Genomic DNA, 19,515 nt, shown 5'->3' on the forward strand with positions numbered 1-19,515 from the left:
ATGGCATTAAGAAAAAACAATTTAGGCTATGTTTTCCTCTAATAATGTTCCTCCAACCAAATGGGTGTTATGTATATCTTGTGAGGTAGTGGTGTGATATGGCGGTGATCACGATGGTTAGAGAAGTCAGCAAGGGCCATGGCAGAGTGATCGCGGAGGTGGTGAGCTCAGCTACAAACTGCTAGAGAGAAGAAATTAAGTTTTTTTAGCCGTGATTAGAGTTAATCATACGAATAAGATTTTATTTGTCACCATCAATTCTACATTTGATTGGAGGGATAGCTCAAATCATGTTGGCAGTCAAAACATAGCCCAACTATGCATCGAGTGAGACATTGAAATTAGCTCTCAAGGGAGAACACGAAAGAAAAATCACTGTACGTTTTAGCACCAAACACTAAGAAGAAGACAAACTTGCTTTCAAAATTTTGTCTCCAAACAAAAACACGGTGATTCGGATCTAAAAGCGGGACAGGCTTGTCGGGAGCATCTCAAAGTTCCATTGGCCGAAGGAAAAACACTTTGAACGAGAGTCCTCGATGCTGGAAGAAAAAGTGAAAGTATCCTCAAAATGAGGGAAAGGAAAAAGTGAAAGTGTCCTCTACAATCTCATCTTCTTCTTTTTTCAAACTAAAGCATGGTTTTTTTAAAGTTATTATGAAAAACAATTTAAGGCACATAGAGCAAGTAAATAGCAAGGGACCGGGGATCATATATTGTTTTGGCTTTACTTACGACATTAGTTTGGCAATATTAAACTATAACAACCATAGCAATGCAAAGCAACTGCTCGTGATAATTTTACATAAATGCCATTGAAACGATAATAAATAATTTTGTTCTTCGGTCAGATGATAATTAATAATTATATGATTTTAAATGTGCTCCTATTGAATCGAGAAGAGATCCAGACCGTCCACAAAACCCAATGATTCTTTCATCAATAGCATCCAATAGGATACAAATTTCCTTGTCCTTTTCCCATTCCAAATCTTTTGAATACTTTAGTATTTCTCTCACAGTTCTATAATTTAATTTGGATTTTTTTTTATAGAAAATTCATCATCCCCATTCTTCAATGACCTTTAGATGCAATTCATCATCCAACACCGACATACATGAAGAACAACAATAATTAGTATGTTAAGAAAGAACCAAGTAGGAAGCAAATGCTTCTAGCAGCAACTTACACACCCTATTAAGGACTATGTATCGAGAAATATACGATTGGCACACAAATTTTTTCACAAAAGCGAAGAAAGAAGAAGCGAGCAACGAAAAGCAATACCTCAATGATGCAATGAACGACGTCTGTGAAGTTGTTGAGAGCAGCCCATTGGAGAGCATACCATTAGCATCAGGAGTCGAGAGAGAGGCTCCCGCTTGCTCCACGAACTTGCTTAATTTCTTGAAATCGCCACACACACAGGCAGAGAACACATCGACGACAGCCGCTTTGTTGGGAGGGTTATGGGTGTCCGCCGTCCCAGAGGACTCGGTGACTTCGATCTCCGACAAATGCATACGAGTCACTGCATGCGATCACTGCGTGAAAGGTTGAATGGCGATCGAAGGAATTGCGGTTTAGCTGGGGGTTTATACATATAACTATCACTTGCTCACTGATCCGCTTTAATTTCTTGGTCGAACCTATCCTCCTTTTTTTCCTTCTTTTAAAACCTTTTTTATTAGTGAAGAAAAGAAGATGAGTAGATTTTTGGCAAAAAAGAAAAAAAGGACATGAACAGAAATTTTGAAATAGGGCTTGGGAATCAGAATTCATTTTCTAAAGGTGACAAAAGAAAATTACGAATTTGGTCTGAGCATTCTTCCGCACTACCATTGAACCAAATCGAAACCTTTTGGTTGAGAAATTGAATAAAAAAGGAATGGAATAACTATTCCCTCGGAATAGAATAGAGCACGAATAAGAATGAAATATCAACCGAGTTAGGTTGGCAAAATTTTATCTATATAAATATATGTGGCGACCCTCTCCATGCGGAGCATATTAGATATTTCTGCGAGACGAGTTGACGGCCCACTGAGTAGGTGCGGATGACTCCTCTTTCGAAGTGGCGCTCATACTTGGCTCGGATTTGACCGAATTTTAAATTTTCAGCCACAAGGGGTATTCAATGGGCTTGACCGCACGTAGCCTCCCAGCGTAAACCCATCCAACGCCAGTTCAATTTATGTGGGCTTTATTACTAATATAATGCTCCTAATATGTATATGCAATTGATAATATTTTTGTTTAGAGGTCGGGGTATTCCTGATTTTTTATGCAGTGAATGACTAAATGGGTTGCCAAATTTTAGATGTCAACAAAGCTCCGAAGCGCAACTAAGGTTATATTTAGATGGGAAAACTAGTCATAAAAGAGAGGAAAGTGAAACAAATAATTGCATGAACACAATTACATAAATAGAACTTCGTAACAAAATATTATTCCCTGGCGTTAAATTAAACCTCTAACGTAGGTAGGTCCCTGAGCCTGAATTTCTAGTTTGCAAAAGTAAAATGGTTTCTTGCATTTTACTTGGCCTCTAACCGGTCTTCAATAGTTTGGTGATTGCTCATAATAGTTAAAAAAAAAAAACATAATTACTGAGTTAAACCAAGTGGCTTCGTAGGGTTTGAGAAAACCCGAACCAAATATTTGTGCCACCTTGCAGGAGAGATTGTCCACGCTTACTTGGTAAACTGATAACTACCTTGGGGTGATATCTACAATTGCCTTGGGAGGGTCACAACAGGAATGGCCTAGGACAATTTTATAAAATGGGAATCCTTTGGGTGTGTTTGGTTCAGCATTTGGAAGAGGCTTTGGAGAAATGCAAAGTAATTTAGCCTAAAGGGCTTTGGAGAAATGTAAAGATTATTTGGTAAATTGTGCTTTGAGAAGTAACTTTGAAAGAAATGCCGTTTGGTAGAAACACATTTAAAAAGCCCCTTTAGATGATTAATTTAAGCTTTTTTATTTTTATTTATTTAAAATTGAAAAAATAATGTCTACAACTTTTTTAATTTAAATATTGATAACAACTTTAAAGATATCGTGTTAATTGTCGCTAAAAAATTTAAAAGGAAAATATTCACATCAAAGTGGTCTCTTTCTCAATAAAAAAAAAAAAGAATACTTTCATGACAATAAACGTGGTAACAAAGATTGTGTTATCCAAGTTGCTTCAAAACTATTGAAGCAAGACCAAAAGAAAGGATTATAGGACATTCTGGCTGAAATGTAACAGAGGTTTGTTTATCAATCAAACACATCTCAATCGTCAATTTTGCTCGCTCATTGTCCCATACAATGAGAGTTGAGATCGCCTTTTCTTAGAGAGAGAGAAAAATGGATACATAAGCAACTTTTTATTTGGCAATTGGAAGTTTAAACCTGAATTCACACAGAAATTGCCAACTAAGAGGTCTCTTTCGAAAAAAGTTGAAATGGCAAAAAACAAGATGTCACGGACATAAGTAACCAAATATAATATAAAATTACCAGCTTTTTGAGTTCATGTTCCAACAATCATTAAATTGTTATAAAAGTACTATTTGTTTCAATAGTTTACTGGTATTTATTTTTGGAAATTGCCGATTACCAATGAGTTAAAATGACCAATTTTTAAATGAAATGTCACTAATCACATACAAAAGTTACTATCATCTTCCCTTCTTGTAACGAATGTTACTAATTAACGTGAAAACTACAACTTTCTAAACATATATTGAAACTTTCTTTTTTTCTTTTGTACAAAAAGTTAACAACCACGTTAAAGAGTTACTATCTTCTGATAGTTCTAAAGTTGAACTTAATACCAATAAGTTTGAACTTACAATTGAAAATCACTTAACATGTAGAGGAAATTCAATTCTACCACAGAAAAAGTTACTAATCGAGATGGGAAATTTACTTCCGTGCCACTTACTAAACTCTATATAGTTTGCTTACCACGTTTAAAAATTTAAAACTAGCTAATGAAATTTTGGTCTTTTAGGTAACATGCAGTGGACTATTTATAAGCATCGTTCTAAAACAATCTGTGAAATTAGGTTATATGCCGTCCTTCACTCGAGAAGAAAGTAACTCTATAACGTGGTCTGGTTTAACGTGGCACCAACCTCAAGCTTTTAAGAGAGAAATCGGTTCATGAACATGGTATGGTTTGACGATTCAAAGATAAGGTTTGAATCGTCCTCGACTGTGTAAGTCTTCTTCAGTTCTTTGAACAAATGGGGTCTCACTCGCCAGCTGGTCCGGACATTCAATGGAAGAAGCAGAGCGTGTACTGGTGGCGAAGCTTTGATTTTTCGTCCCTTCTCGTTCACCGCCTGCGCCGTCTCTCTCTATAAGCTTCGCCTGCAACTGCGAGGAAAAGTTTTGCAGAGTTTCAATCATGCCACTTGCTTCTTGGTATTGCTCTTGCACAAGAGGAGCATTGAATCAATTCTAAGATCACGTTTACTTCCCCTTCTCCTCAACCTCCTCATCCTCGCTGTCCTCCTCCATGGAAATACGATGTGTTCGTGAGTTTTTGAGGCAAGGATCTGAGGAGAAACTTCGTATCGCACCTCTTCTCCGCTTTGAGGTAGGCCTCGATCCAATGGTTAAGGTGAAATCTGTTCAAACCGAATGAAAAAAATAGAAATCTATTTAGGCTGCGCATGGCAACCATTCTGTGCCCGAGAACAGATTCTGGTCAGAAATTATTCTTTTTTATTCTGTGCCCGGAAACTGATTCTGAGCATTTGAAGTCGTTTGGTAACGGCCCAAAATTTCTATTCCTGAAATAATAAAAGAACAGAAATGCGTTGGGTAACGGCATAAAATTTCTTTTTATTAATAATATTTTAATAACATTTTAAATATTCTAATATTTCTTTCTTTTCTTTTTTTCTTCTTCTCCTTCTTGGCCATGGCTGGTAAAATATTTTTTAATTAATAATACTTTTATTAAAAATATATTTTTTATTTTTTTTGGCCATGGCCGGTAAAAAATTTTCTTATAAATAATTTTTTTATTGAAAATATTTTTTTCTTTTTTTTTCGCCATGGCCTGGTCGCTGGCCATGGCCGATAAAATATTTTTTTATTAATAATATTTTAATAAAAAAATCTTATTGAAATTATTTTTTTTATTTTTTTTTGCCATGGCTTGGTCGCTGGCCATGGCCGGTAAAATATTTTTTTTATAAATATTTTTTTTATTAATAATATTTTAATAAAAAAAATTTATTGAAAATATTTTTTTTATTTTTTTCGCCATGGCCTGGTCGCTGGCCATGGCCGGTAAAATTTTTTTTATTAATAATTTTTTTATTTTTTCGCCATGGCCTGGTCGCTGGCCATGGCTGGTAAAATTTTTTTTTATTAATAATACTTTTTTTATTTTTTTCTCCATTGCCTGGTCGCTGGTCATGGCCGGTAAATTTTTTTTATTAATAATATTTTTTTATTAAAATATTTTAATCTCGCCAGATACGGCGAGAGTGGCCCTCGACCCGGACATTATTTTCTATTATAAAAAACAAGAAAAAGAAGAAGAAGAAAAAAACTGATTCTCATTTTTGTTCCCAGAATCAAGAAACTGTTTTTTTTTTATTCTTGATTCTCGCTCCAAAACTGATTCTGGGCACAAATTTTGCAAGAATTTGTGCCCAGAATCAAAAAATTAAACAAACGGATTTCTATTCCCAAACTGATTCTGGGAACAAAAGAACATAATCAAACATTATTTGGCAAGTTGCCATGCGCAGCCTTAGACCACCTAGTTTCTCTCTCTTTCCCTCTGTCCACACCACCTCTGAGCTTGACCTCCGCGCCTCCACCGTCGTCGCCGGCACCGCGTCCAGGCCAACACTGTTGGGCATCCAAACCGAGCCACTCCCTCCGTCGTCTTTGTCTTCCTCCGAACTAGGTATGGAGCCGTGGTCATGTCCAGATCTGGAGGCATGGCCGAGTCCAAATCTGGAGCATGGCTGCGTCCAAGCCAGATCCGGAGGCACGGCCAAGGATGAGCAAGGACAATGGAGAACTTCTAGATCTGTCGAAGACCCTTGCCGAAGACGAGCACGACTCTTGTCTGTGGATGAACCACCTCGCTAGTCAAGGACTAGCAACGTCACTAATCAGATCTGGTCGGCTCCGTCTCCCACCATCGCCATAGTTCCATATCTCGTCGGCCATAGCAGATCTGTGGCAACAAAGGCGGAGGGTGTAAACTCAGCACTGGGTGAGACAGCCACAAAACGCGGATGGCTCAAGGATGGAGGTTGTGGCGGCTTAAGCTGTCACGCCCCGAACCCCATCGAGCTCGCGACATCCCCTGCTCCGGTCGAAATGATGCAACGTCCCAGGAACGTCGTCGACCCAACCCAAACATCAGAGCCACACGCGGAAGCGGATATATAAAACAAAACCCCGGACAGAAAGATGACGACAACAAGGAAGACCACCCTAACAATCAAATAACACATATTCATACAAGCACCAAATATATAAACATCATATTACACACATATACAACAAACCGGCATCCGAAATCACCGTCATAATAAAAGATCGAGTCCGGTTAACTTAACTTCCCTATGGGTCAACTCATTTCACACAACCCCTAAAGTACCCCTGGGGAAACTACGATCACCATCTTCGATCTGCTCTGAATCTCGGCTTGAGCCTCGGAAATCTCTTGGGCATCGCCTACGAACTCACCCGCAGCTCCCGGGCACCAAAGGCGGTTCCGGACTTCTAAAAAGAGGAGGCGGACTTCCCGGGTTTACGGGGGTGCGAAATTGTGGATTATACAACTATGAGACGAATCTCAATAAGTGTACAACCCCAAACCCCACGTAGGCACTCACGTACCGCCAAACGAAACACGCACCACTCACAATGTTCAACCAAATCAACAAACACATACGAACCTACCTGGAACTCATTAAGCACATTCCTGCATGTTAGACAATAAGGTAGCCAACACGTCACAGCAAAACATCACAACCGCGCGCATGCCTCGATTATAAGACAAAACCTACTTGGGCACGTCTCATACCATGCCTAGCAGATTTTTCCCCATAATAGAGCACTACAATACGCGATACACCCACACTCGCACACGAACTCACACCACACGTCACCTTTCACAATCCTCTCACTCGTCTTGCCAAATCCACTCATTCTCAACCCTTCCACCACTACCGCGCCCGCGTAAAACGCATCAGGCCAACGGTCTTCTGACCTCGTCAGGCATCGTCACCCCGTCGGGCTGGGCATCGTCACCTCGTCAGGGACAGCATCGTCCCGCGTAAACGTACACGCCTCATGACGGAATCCTACACACACTTTCCTTCTACCGCGCCCGCGTAAAACGCATCAGGCCAACGGTCTTCTGACCACGTCAGGCATCGACACCCCGTCGGGCCGGGCATCGTCACCTCGTCAGGGACGGCATCGTCCCGCGTAAACGTACACGCCTCAGGACGGACCCTTTTCCCAACCAATCCTTCATTCCAGTACCTTCGTTCCACTCATACCACACTTACACACGGTCAACAGTCGCACGACCAAACATACACACCTCACACGCATTCGTAGCCATGCACCAATTCACATCTCACGTACACTTCACAAACACATGTTCTCGTCATACAAATACACCACACGACCATACACATTTAACACGCGAATTCAATGTGCATTCACACTACCACACCGCCACACCTCACGGCCACATACACACGGCATATAGCCACGCCATATTCAGCCCAACACATAAATCCGATCCAGCCAACAAATCACAAACAACACAATTGATCAATTAAGCACAATCAAGCCATAACAATCCCACTCAATCACACAAATGAATCCCGATCGATCCACAATATGACTGCCCTATCCAAATCTACTAAACCTCAAATTTTCATTGCCAAATTAGTCCGTAACCAACAAATATCCAGCCTCTAAATCAGTCTCCAAATAGTCACAATAATTCCAATCAATTATACAAATTAACTGCGATCGCTCCACACATCACAACCATCATCGAGCCTACAAATCCTCACCAATTTCTTCTCCAAATCAGTCCCCAAATCAGCCCACGACAACCAAATACCAGCCTTCATCTCAGCCCCCAAAACAGCCACATAAACCCCTAAACCAAACCCTAAACAGTGACCGAAATCCCATCAAAATAAATAGTAAACGAACTCCAAAAATTCTAAAATTTGGATATATCATAAAACACATCTTGATCAACATTTCTTATGAAGAACACGAAATCCAGTTCAATCTACAACCATGCCTTTTTGTCCCTCGAAATCAGACCAAAATCAGTTCGCTCTAACAGACTATTCTGTCCTCAAAATACATTTATTTCAACACCCAAATCACCTTAAAAAGCTTTGAAATTTTTATATGTTATAGCCACAAATGTCCCCAACAATTTTTGTGAAGGAAGTATTTTGAAAATAGGCCTGGAAAAATTTATAAAAATTCGAACAGACCAGAAGGTCGGGTGAACAGTAAATCGGGGCAGTTTTGTTTCGGTCCAAAGATGGACTTCCGAATGGCCTCAAATGATTTCCAAAAATTCCCAAATTAAAGTATGTTATACTTCAAGATGTTGGGAGAAACTTTCATGAAGAAAACTTCCTCAAATTCGGCCCACAAAATTTTCTACGAAAATAGTAAACCGGGCGGGTACAGTAACCGTGAATCCACGATTCACCCCGAACCTCACGGATTCAAACCCGAACCTATTTCTACCGAATTCCAACCGCCAAAACTCATTTCCCGACGTCTAATCCAACCCGCAACAACCACTAACAGCCATACTCAGCCACCAATAACCATGATCAACCACCAATAACCATTATCAACGCCTTAATCAACCTCTAAATCCCCTAAACCGAGTCCTAACCGCGTCTAGCAATACCCGAGGTCCTAGGTAGTTTTTGGGGGAGACACTTACCCTACAAAGACGGGACAAACTAGCTGGACAAGGGGCTGGAACAGCCGGACCAGCAACAGCAGCAGCAGCAGCGAACGACGGCCGGCGGTGCTCCTCCGGCGACGACGATCACGGCAAGGAAACAAGAGAGAAAAAGAGAATTTCAAGAGAGAAAGAGGGAGAAAATGAGAGAGGAGGGGCTGATCGTGGGAATGGTGGGGGAACCGGCAGTGAGGGCTGGAAATGAGGAGAGAGAGAGAAAGTTGACTAATTGGACCAACTTTTCCAAAATGCCCAAAATGCCCTTGAACACTTGGCCCACATTAATCCTTATCCAATAATTGAGGGGTATTTTGGTAATTCACAAGGCTGCATTATTGGGCTGATATTATCCATAAAATATCCCCAAAATAATTTTCCAAAAATTCGGAATCCCCAAAATAAGGCCTAGGGGCAAAATGGTCATTTTCCTGTCCCGGGTCGAAATTCCATTTTTCGACCGTACCAACCCCAAATGTGCGTGGCCAACATAATATGGCGTCGAAATCGTGAAAATAGCTTCTTAAGCTCTCGAAAATCGACTGCCGAGTTCTGGGAATAAAATAATATTATTTTTCACTTCCGAGCCAAAATTCCAATTTTTGACCGTAACCACTCCAAATATGCGTGGCCACCCTAAAATGACATCGGCCTCGAAAAATAATCTCATACGGCCTCAAAATCGACATCGGTGACCAGAGGGGCAAAATCGTAATTTTTCCGACCCCGAACCGAAATCCATTTTTTTGCAGAAATGGGTGGCCCCAAGGTTGGCCAAGCCAAAAACGTCATCGGCCGCTCAAAATTGTCACTTTCAAAATTCTCGATTCCCGGGCCCGAATTCCAAAAAAATGACTAAAATCGAACAATCGCGACTTTAGCTTATCTCTGGCTAATGGGTGGCTCATTGGGATTACACGCTCTCGACCCGTGACCGACACCAAGTCAAATCACGTTTAAGTTTACTCTACCCCGGACGACCTCGGTTGTCATATAATTGCGAGGGTCTGTCACTAGTGCCCTTTGGACACGATCAATCAAATAGATCGGTTTCGGTTGGCTCAAAACATTCCCTCGTCAATCGATATGGTCGAAGATCGAACCCAGGTCGAGTTCTTTGGTCGTGCGAACTCAATCCCGTAATAGCCCTACCCCTAAGGTTAGCATCCCGTGAATGCGCATTTTCGGGTGAAATCTCACTATAAGTGCGTTGGCCAAAATATTCATTTCATGAATCTCGGGAAAAGGATCGAAAATTCAGACTGTTACATAAGCGGTGGCTCATTCTAGGGCGGTATGGCGGTGGCTGTCATGGTGGAGGAAGAGAGAGAAATGATTTTTTTAATTTTTATATTTAATTCCACGTCAACGTATAAGTGTCAAGCTGCAACTGGACATGAGCACAAAATTGCTCGCCATATCAGTTGATATGTGATGAGAACAAACCACTAAATATTTTCTCAATGCATCCGTGACAACGCGAGAGAAGACATTGGGGAAGAAATCAAATCCAAGCTTCTCCAAGCGATTTGGCATACGAGAATTGCCCTAATCGTGTTCTCTAGGAACTACGCCGACTCGAAGTGGTGCATGAACAAGCTGGTCGAGATTCTAGATTGCAAGAAGAGGTTCGGAAAACCATGGTCACCTAGTTGTTCCCATCTTCCACGATGTAAAAGCTGAAGACATTTCGAAGTTGATGAGCATAAGTGAATCCGCTCAAGGCTTTGAGAGATTGTGTGAAAACAAGAGAGATGATAGGCAGATACAAAAATGGAGGGATGCCCTAAGAGAGAATAAGCATTTGTCAGGATTCGACTTGAGGAACGACGCCGGAGAGTATGTATCTCTTCTTCATGTTCATTGCATTATCATTTTGTGACTCTCATCTTGATTTAGTTATTTGTGTTTGATGCTAAATGTGAAATTGGAACTCTTTCAAGAAAAAAAATTGTAACGACCCGGTCCGACGAGGGCGGGGAGTAGTCGCCGGGGCCAGAGGGCCTGGACAAGGAGCGGCTCCTGGCAGGCTTCTAGGATGGCAAGGGGGGCATGTCTCTTGTCCCACATCGCCTAGGGGGGAGTCCCGAGCTAGTTTATAAGGGCTTGGGAAGCCTTAACTTGCAAGAGGCCTTTTCTGGGGGTAGTATGAGCTGCCCTCGGAGGAACAAATTTTAGATGCCTGATGGTGACTCTCACAATGTAATTTTACTGCTAGCTCCTCTTCTTTTACTGATTGAGCATTCTTTTACTGACTGAGTGTGCCCTACAAGGAGAGATTTAGTGGATACTGAAATATAGACTATAGGCGGAAAGTTTCTCACATTTTGTATTGCTTGAAGTTTAATTAATCTTCTTCTCATTACAGAAGGGCCAGAGAGCGCCTCTGCCCAAGACAACGCGTTTTAAAGCCGTGAGGGGCAGTGGGCCCAAAGCGGACAATATTACACAGTGTAGACCCCGGGTCCTTACAAATGGTATCAGAGCCGACTCCCGACCGCGTGTGGGGCCACAGCGAGGACGTTATGCTCGAAGGAGGGGAGAATGTAACGACCCGGTCCGACAAGGGCGGGGAATGGTCGCCGGGGCCAGAGGGCCTGGACAAGGAGCGGCTCCTGGCAGGCTTCTAGGATGGCAAGGGGAGCATGTCTCTTGTCCCACATCGCTTAGGGGGGAGTCCTGGGCTAGTTTATAAGGCTTGGGTTCTCTACTCTGTGTAATGCGTTTTAAAGCCGTGAGGGTCAGTGGGCCCAAAGCGGATAATATTACACAGTGTAGACCCCGGGTCCTTACAAAAATCTTTCAAGTTTTGCCAATTTTTGGTCCTTGACGGGCTCGTACAAAACATTTCTCCTTCCTGGTCCTTTTCCCGCAATTTAAGTTTGTTATTTTCAGTCAATGAAAAAAGTTTACATCGATTAATTTTACGTCATTCAAATAACGGAAAATCGGAAAATAGTTTTCCTTCAGCCGTAAGTTTCTTCTTTATCCTAATCAGATGGTGTTTTCTCATTCTAATCTTGTGTAAACCACGAGAGAATTTCGCTAAGTTGAATTTGTCCCCTTAATTAGCATCAAAATCCAACATGATCTGCTTTAGTAATTTTTGCACGAGAGATTGGTCAACGATTTATATTTATAAATAATTTGTTGGGGGTTCTAATCATTTTAGTTTGGGATAATACCACAAAAAACCTCAAACTGATACACATATAATAAATTTACCCAAAACTAATTTTTGAACCACCAAAAACCCCAAACTAGTACACATATGACAAATTTACCCTCTGTTAGTTTCCGTTAAATTTTGCCGTCAAATTGTTGAGTTGAATGACACATAACAGTTGACGGGTGTACCTGTTTAAGGTTTTACTCCTCTGTTTTTCACAGATTTACTCGTTTGTGGTTTTTCGTGGTATTATTCCAATTTAACGAAAAGTAAATTTGAAGTGTATCAATTTGGGATTTTTTGTTGTCAAAAAATTAGTTTTGGGTAAATTTGTCACAGGTGTATCAGATTGGAATTTTTTATGGTCAAAAAAATAATTTGGGATAAATTTATCACAAATATATCAGTTTGGAATTTTTCGTGATTATTAATCCTTTTAGTTTTAATGGTAGAGCAATACTTCTTCATTAGGGCAGGGACTTCTCAATTCCAAAGGCCTTAGAAAGTACAGCTGACCCTCGCCGCCTATCACCTCTATGCTTGTACCAGCAATGGGTGTTGTGCTCGTCGTTACGGTGCGTACTCGCGACGATCAGGACTCTTGTGGAAGTCTATAGTGGTGGTGCTAGAATGGTTTTAGGATGTCACCAGCTGTTCACATTGCCTCTACATATTGCTTCTTCTTCTTTGTTTTCTGCAATTTTAGTAAAATATACGTTCAATTCGTCATCTATGTGAACCTCATTTATCAAATTACAGAACTTCGATAAAGTCACAATCATTTGAAAATAAATAACCAAAATGTATTTACATTATATTACAATTAAATGATATTTTACCCATCCGATGGCAAGGGCATTCGATTCAGAATTCAATGGTTGTAGGTTTGATTTTTACTCTGGGTGTTAAAATAATTAAATATTAAACTATACCTTCATCTAATAACTTAAGATTTTAGAATAGTTGACAGTGGTCCCATCAAAATCTCACATGATATCAGAGTTGGAGATCATGATTTCAAATCTTTCCAAGTCATATTTGCCTCCTCAATTAAACATGTCTACACTTAGTACTAGGCAAAAAGACCAGACTAAATGTGAAGGAAAGTGTTAGAATAATTAAATATTAAACCACTCTCTAACAACTTAAATTTTTAGAACATTTGGCAGTGGTCTCACCAAAATCTTATATGGGGAATTTAGATTTAAGTGGAGGCTGTTGTTGTAGGGTGCTATGCTAATTTTCCTTTAGATAACCAAGCAATGACAATTGTGCGCCTAAAAAATTAAGAGTATTTTATACTTTTCATATTTTTATCATAAAATGAACAAAATGGACTTGTGAAATAATTGGTGATAAGCGCATGCTACATTAGCAGAAAAACTTAATAACTAGGGGTCCCGGAACCGAATCGGATCGGCCCGAAACCATCGGTTCTCATGGGAACCAGTCAAGTTCTCGGTTCCAATTTACTGGAACAGGAAAGTATCGGTTCGGTTCCCGGTTCCAAGCGTGAAACCGCTCACCTACCCACTCAAACCAGACTAGCATATATATATTTTTAAAAAATTCTGGGATTGGGGATGATATTTTAGAGTGTGCACGACTATTTTATGAAGATGTTGACTCTATAAAGAAGAAATAGAGAGAGAGAGGGGGGAAGGGCTTGGTTTTTAGTTGGCGCATTTTATCTTCATCATTGTTATTATTATTATTATTATTATTATTATTATTGGATTGATTCTAGTTAGGGGTTTGAGAGTCTGACAATTTGGTTTGACTAGGATTCATTATATTTCCTTTTCGCCCCTTTTTCCACTTTCTTTTTTCTTGCCAGTTGAGACCAATCCCATGTTTTTTAAGGTTAATACTATGAAAAACCCCAAATCGATATATTTGTGATGAATTAACGCAAAACTAATTTTTTGACCACCAAAAATCTTAAACTAGTACATATGTGACAAATTTACCCTAAACTAATCTTTTGACCATCAAAAATCCCAAACTGATAGACCTGTAACAAATATACCATCCGTTAAATTGGATTAATACCATAAAAAATCATAAATTGATAAATTTGTGACAAACAGAGATGTAAAATCCTAAACTGGTACACCCGTCAACTTTCACGTATCATCTAACTCAGCAATTTGACGGTAAAATTTAACGAAAATTAACGGAAGGTAAATCTATCACAGGTATACTAGTTTGAGGTTTTTTATGGTAAAAAAATTAGTTTTTGGTATATCTATCACAAATGTACCAGTTTGGGATTTTTTGTGATATTAACCATTTTTTTTAATCCGATCCCGCCTTTATGACTCTTATCTGGCAATCCATGTGGGTATGCAAATTCCATCATGTGATGCATACGAACTCAGAGATTTCCACCCTCGCCCCCTCCCCTCTATCTTTGTCTTCTGCAAGAGATTCTTGAAGCTGGTCTTCTACGAGAGATTCTTGAAGTTGGTCGTTGTTTGTAACATCTATAGATGGGGTGGAGGCTAATCACCCAACACGTTCATTCGTCAGTTGAACTTGAGGACCATGATATTAATTGATGAATGCAATTTTGTAAGAATTGGGAATCAGTTCCATGGACCCACCCGAGAATCGAACCGCCAACGGACGGTTCTCGATTCCAATTTTTGAAATCGGTCCTTAGTGGGCAGTTCCCGGTTCCAGTGTGGAAATCACCCACCCAGATCATGCTCATCCCTATTAATAACAAGCACTAATCTAGCCAAGTTGGATGGTTTTTTTTTTTTATCATATGAACATGAAAAATTTTGAACGTTTTGTCTCTTGGTGTATATAGGGAGAATGACACCGCCAAAAGTCATGTACAACACTCACTTTAGTATGAAAAGTTTTCACCGGATTATTTAAGTGCATTCGGCGAGAAATTTCAGCCAAAATAAATACGTGGCATTTATAATTGAAATTTTAATATGAGTTGGCATTTAAAAAAAAAACTGTTTCACGTGGCATTTCCATGTGTACACTTCTCCTCTCCCTCCACGTTATTTGTTTCTTTTCTTTTCTCCCTCCTACAACCTCGCTACTTCTACTCAGTCACAGCTTCACCGATGCTCACCAATCACCACTCAGACCTACGAATCGTGTCACAACCTCAGCAAATGACGCCAAGCCACCTCTTTCTCACCAAGCGATCTTAGGGAAAACCAAGGCTTCTATGGTCATTGCAAGGCCGCTGGAGGTAGCGAAGGGATCGTCATCAATGAAGTCGAAGGTGGAAGAGGGTTCAAGATTGGAGGAGGGGGAGGAGGAGGGTTCAAGATTGGAGGAGAAGGAGGGGGTGGTGGAGGGTTTGGTGTAGGAAGAATGGGTGTGGCGGGAGGCGAAGAGAACGACAAGGGCGCAGATAGGCGGGAACGATTAGCGGGACGCTGGTGCAATATCAAATTGAAAAGTCACGAAACATGTCCAACAATCAATGAACGCCCATATTGGACGAAAATCCAAGAACATGTGCACAAAGCTCAGCCAGACATTTCATCGAACACCTAAGGTACAACGGCCCAGGGGAGAACCATAAAGCATTCAGGGTGCAAACACAGACCAGAACCAATAATAACCAGAAAACAACACTAGGAGTACACAGAGAAAGGTATGAGCGGGCCCATAACGCACGTGAACCGGGGCCAGTGAGCCCCGATGCGCCGATTTGACAAAACACGGGAAAACAGAGAAGCTTGGGTGTACCTTGTGAAAGGAAAGTTGCCGGACGCGATTGCTGAGTAGATCGAAACAAAAACAGCTCCAGAAACTACCTCAAGGGACTTGGCTGGCGAAGGAGGCCACACCACCCACAATTCGAACTCTTGACCGTGAGTGGCCGAGAATGGATCCGGCCGAGCCTCCGGTTTGCGGCCGGGTTTTTCAATGAATTGACTCCGCTGACGACGGACTTTTGAGGTGATTTTGATGAATTGCCCAGACAAGAAGCTTGAGAGAAATTCCCTTTCGCTCTCTCGCTATGCTCCCTTTTTTCACCCTCTGCATCCCCCTTCTGTCGGTCATATAGCAAGAAATTGATTTTTCTTATAGAACGACGTTGTTTTGGGTCGTGCAGGCAAGTGAAACTTGTTGAACGGCATCGTTTTGGGCTTTTTATACTAATTCAGACCTCCAGCGAGCCATGTCAATAAAAAAAAATTAAAATATTGCCATGTCGGATTTTCAGTATTCAAGATCAAAATTGGCACCTAAGTTATCATTTTTTTGTAAGTAGCACTTAAATGATCCAAAAAAACTTTTTGTACCAAAGTGAACGACATACATAACTTTTGACACTTCTGGTACCATTATGTCTTGCATATATCTACATTTAATTCTCTTATATTCTCAACTACACTTAACATCAAGGATGAAAGGACACCCGTGGACATAATAGTAGAGTACCTTGTCGAGACAATCCGCAAGACACGGCCACTCTACTTTGCGAGAAACGCAATTGGAGTGGAAATGTCGGTAGGCAAGACGATGGTGGCTGCAGTCATCTGCGAGTGCACTCGTCGCGACTTTGAGTGTTTCGTCTTTCTTGATAAAATCGGAGAAGCAGATCCTAACAATCTTGTAGGTCTATTAGGCCTACAAAAGAAACTGCTCCATAATCTCATAAAGGAGGAAGGATTGAGGACGTATGACGACATTCAGACCAACATCAACAAGATAAATAACAACATGCGCTTTGAAAAGATACTTCTTGTTCTTGATAATGTTACTAGAAAAGAACACATTGACTATTTCGGTGCCGGAGAGTGAGTACTGTTGTGTCCCGGGAGCAGAATTTTGATCACAACCAGAGACCAAAACTTGCTATAAGATCTCAAGGTAGACGACAAGTATATCGTCAAAGGATTGAACCCGAATGATGCGCTCCGGCTGTTTTGTCGCCCTGCCTTGAAGAGAGAAGAACCTCAAGAAGGCTATGAGGAGTTGTCCCGAAGGCTAGCTCATTATGCAGGAGGTCATCCATTGTCTCTTAAATGGTTGGGCTCATTCCTAAACGGCAAGTCAAAACATCAATTGCATCAGATATTGGAGAAGCTGGTTAGAAGCCCTTATCTCGATTCTCTCTTAAATACTAACACTTCCGTAGATGTTTACATGTTGGCCATCATCTCCTGACTACCTTACATTCTTCTATCTAATAACTTTTGCAGTAGATTCTACTATAGACGCACAAATTGCTGTTACTATTTCACGTAACTTTGCCAAGTACGAAGGTATAAATTCTATCATTCCTTCTTTTATACTTCGTCTCTTTTCAATTTGTTTATGAGACTTTATTATCTTGCCTGTCATTTACAGCAAAATCGGCATGCTGCAGATTAGCTCAAGTACCTATTCATAGCAAAAATCCAAAACTCAAAAATACTTTGGATGTTAGATAGATGTGATGATGGTAACACTTATAACAACTTTTGCACTTCTTGCAGCTGGTGAGATTGGATCATCTAAGTGAATACCTAATTTCTGTATCAGGCCATATTGATGATTATGAAGGTCATGATGTTGTTCGGTCTCTCAAGATCCACAGCAACAAGGAGACGTACGGACCATTTGGTTTTGAAAGAGGACGGCCTTTTGATCTCTCACATTCTGATGGACAGATTATTGGGTTTCGTGGGAAATGTAGCAGCCATCTCGACTCAATCGGAGCCCATTTCGGGCCAATTTCTCGCACGTATCAATTTGATGCCGTCGGACCATTTGGTGGTGATAGTGGTATGGACATTTGGGATGACGGAAAACACTCAGATGTGAGGCAAATCGTCATAGGCTTCGATTCGGCAATTAAGTACATCTCTATCTTATACGATGAAAACGGACTTCCAGTTGGTCCGTTCACACATGGCCCAAGCGGAGGAGGCAAAACATAAACGGTGGGCTATGACATAAACATTATCAACATTATCTTCAGGATGCAATGTGATTTTGTTGATGTCCTCGATGCTTTATATTTTCTGGTGAAGTCTATTCTTCATTGTTAAAGTAGATAGTTGTTCTTGCATTCTTGAATCTTTATCATTTTTCTTTCTCAGATTAAGCTCGACCATCCAAATGAATACTTGACATCCATCTCGGGCTACACTGAAGAAGTTTCCGCACTCACCATTCTTCAATCATTGACAATCCATACTAATAGAAGGAATCATGGACCAATCGGAATAGCTAATTAATAAAGGGAGGCATTTTTCATTTCCATACACCGGCGGAAAAATCGTCGGGTTTCATGGGAATTGCGATGGCCCTCATCTCGAGTCCATCGGAGCTTTTTATGAGCCCATTTCTCGTACATATCCCATTAAGGTTTTTGGGCCTTTTGGAGGCGAAGGCCGAAAATCCTGGGATTTTGTTGATATAAAGGGGATTGTTGTTCATCACGCAGATTTCATTGAGTCCATTACTTTTGAAGTGGACGACGCCGCCAGCTCCCAACCGCAAACTATTTATGGTGGAAATGGCGAGGAGAATACTTTCAAGGTTTTATCTAGACTCTTTTCTGTTCTCTTTTTCCGCTTCTACTCGAATGTCGTAAGTTTATTTTTCTAGCGTATCATAACATTAGTCGATTACGGCATTATGAACCTTGAGATTCTTAACAATTGCTTCGCAGATGCACTCGAAAATTCATACCAGAGATACCTGAGGATTAGCATGATTGTTAGTGTTGAGGCTAGAACCATCACCTAGAGGGAGTGAATAGGTGTTTGAAATAGATCTTTAAAATTTCAATGCTTAAAAAGGTAAAGCATACAAAGTCTGCGAAGTAATCAGATGCAGTTTTATCGTGTTCAAATATTTATTGAGAGAGATTAAACAAGCGGTTTAAGGAAAAAATATTTTTCACACAAGATTTATAGTGGTTCGGCTTATAGTAAGCCTACGTTCACTCTCCATACAAACCGCTTACTGACTGGATTTCACTAGAGAATCAATTAGAGGTTATAGACAATGATGTTAACTCTCGGTCTCACTATCTCAGAGTCACTTCCTCTCACAATATCATAGTTATTCCTCTTTAAACCTCTTCAATGATTATAAAGTTCAAGCTCCGCTCTCAAAGACAAGTGTATGAGGTCAAAGCTCTCTAAACTTTGGAATTTCAGATTCACGATCTCTTTATCATTTCTTCAGCACCAAGATCTCTTTTTATACTCTTCCACTTCCAATCTAGCCATTAGACAGTCTTCGGATGATCATTCTCCAATGATTCTGTTGGATGTGAATGCTTATTAAAGATTCGGTAACTGTTGAATGATGAAATCAGAATCTCTCAGATGATTTAGTTGCTCATACAACCAAATCATAGTTTCCATAAGT

The sequence above is a fragment of the Syzygium oleosum genome, unplaced genomic scaffold, assembly GCF_021117445.2.
Source record: "Syzygium oleosum isolate NSW1041296 unplaced genomic scaffold, Sole_v2.1 Sole_v2.33, whole genome shotgun sequence".
Classification (NCBI taxonomy): domain Eukaryota; kingdom Viridiplantae; phylum Streptophyta; class Magnoliopsida; order Myrtales; family Myrtaceae; genus Syzygium; species Syzygium oleosum.